A 2,423-nucleotide genomic window follows, 5' to 3' on the forward strand; every position below is an offset into this window, starting at 1 on the left:
TTGCCCTCAAATGATTATCTGAGGGCCAAGAAGACATCTCATTATAGTGTTAAAAGTTGTCCTTCCTGGCCGGGCGCGATGGCTCACTTCTGTAATCCCAGCACTTTGGGAGGCCGAGGCAAGTGCATCACAAGGTCAAGAGCTTGAGACCAGCCTGGCCAACATGGTGAAACCCCCCAGCTCTACTAAAAATACAAAAATTAGCCAGGGGTGGTGCTGGATGCCTGTTATCCCAGCTACTCGGGAGGCTGAGGCAGGAGAATCACTTGAACCCCGTCAAGATGACACCACTGCACTCCAGCCTGGATGACAGAGCGAGATTCCATCTCAAAAAAAAGTTGTCCTTTCTGTCCTTAGAGGAGGAAGACTTTTTATTCCTCTTTGGGGGCTGGAGCCTAAGCTCACACCCATGATTTGGGGTGCTAGTGTCTTCCCCACCCATAGAAGCTTCAAGCCATCTTCATACCCTGGAAGGCCAGTTTAGCCTCCTCGTTCCCTTCCACTCTCCATATTTTAACTACAGTTCCCCACTGCCACACACCTCCCCCATTGGGTTTCCTTCCCGGTTGCCCCGGGACTTCTATTCTTCCCTTCCGGCCTCTCCAGCCAGATGCAATTTCTTTCATCTTTCAAATATTCCCTGGTGACACATAAGCTTCTTAGCAGGCCCTCTCAGCTCTCCCTAAGCCCTTGAGGTAGACCATCACTACAAAGAGTCTTGGAGCTCTTTGAGGATGGCACAGCCTTTCCTGGGCTCCTTCATTGTCCCTCCCCAGCTGCAACCCTGACCCTGACCCCAAGCACTAGAGCTCCTCCCCGAACTACATTTGCAAACACTGAGACCTCAGAAGAAATGGCAATCTGTTTCCCACTGTTCCTCCTTTAGCCAGGAACTCTGGGCTAGGGGCCAGCAGGCCTGGTGCAAGTCCTGGTTTTGCCATTCCCTTTTGTAGGACTGTTAAAATGTGTGGCATAGTGTGACACACAGGTGTGAAGGCAGCCCTAGCTGCAGATTAGAAGCACCTGGTGAGCTTTAAATGTATCCTCATATTCAAGCCCCACTGCAGTCAAGTCAAAATCCCCACCAACAGGAACCTGGTAATCAGTATTATTTTTAAAGTCCCCAGGTAATATTTTATTTTTATTTTTTTGAGAGGGAGTCTCACTCTTGCCCAGGCTGGAGTGCAGTGGTGTGATCTTGACTCACTGCAACCTCTGCTATCTGGGTTCAAGTGACTCTCCTGCTTCAGCCTCACGAGTAGCTGAGATTACAGGCGCCTGCCACCACGCCCAGCTAATCTTTGTATTTTAGTAGAGATAGGGTTTCACCATGTTGGTCAGGCTGCTCTTGAACTCCTGATCTCAAATCATCCATCCATCTCAGCCTCCCGAAGTGCTGGGATTACAGACCTAAGCCACCACGCCTGGCCTCCTTCAGGTAATTTCTAAATTAAGCATCACTAGTACAGAAGCAGTCATGAAGGTAAGGTTGTCAGCCAACATCTTACCAGAAAGCCACATTCCAGAGGTCACTCACTCAGCTATCCAATGGTGTACTGGTAAATATTTAAAAATTAGGTGGGGTGGGGAATTCCAATTTCCATAATGTAAATACTTCCACCATGTCTGATTTTAAGTTACCAACTCGAAGTCAATGAACCTGGGAGTTCAGAGGCGTGCAGAGTCTGCAACAATTGCTCAGTATTGCGTGCAAATATCCATATCTCCATCCACTCCAAGGCTCTACTAATTAGCATAATGAATGCATTGGTAAAATTCTGGGCTTATTAATTAGCATAACAGGTATTAGAAATGAGTCTCCTTTGGAGAAATTAACCATATTCAAGTTATTTAGATTGGTAAAATAGTTTTGGCACCACCCATTCCTTGTTCAGTGTCAAAGAATCTTGGGAAGCTGCTAATTCTCTTTTTCTTTTCCTCTTTTTCTTTTTCTATATTCTTTTTTTTTTTTTTAAGATGGGGTTTCACCGTGTTGGTCAAGCTGGTCTTGAACTCCCGACCTCAGGTGATCCAACCACCTTGGCCTCCAAAGTGTTTGGATTACAGGCGTGAGCGACCACCCCTGGCTGCTAATTCTCACTTAAGGATAATACACTAAGCTAAAGACTTGAGAGTGCTTCTGTCCCGAGGTATTCCAATGTAGCCATCAATCAAACTGAATCCTGCCTTTAGAATATTGTATTTTCAGGGCCGGGCGCGGTGGCTCAAGCCTGTAATCCCAGCACTTTGGGAGGCCAAGGCAGGTGGATCACAAGGTCAAGAGATCGAGACTGTGCGACCCCTGGTTGTGGGACCCCAACCCACGGAGGCAGGCCCCCAGTAGACATGAGGCAGGACGCGTGGTGGCCGGTACCGACTTTATTGGGATCTCCGGGCGACTCAGGCGGACGGGGATGAATCGC

Source organism: Cebus imitator, unplaced genomic scaffold, assembly GCF_001604975.1.
Source record: "Cebus imitator isolate Cc_AM_T3 unplaced genomic scaffold, Cebus_imitator-1.0 Scaffold215, whole genome shotgun sequence".
NCBI classification, from domain to species: domain Eukaryota; kingdom Metazoa; phylum Chordata; class Mammalia; order Primates; family Cebidae; genus Cebus; species Cebus imitator.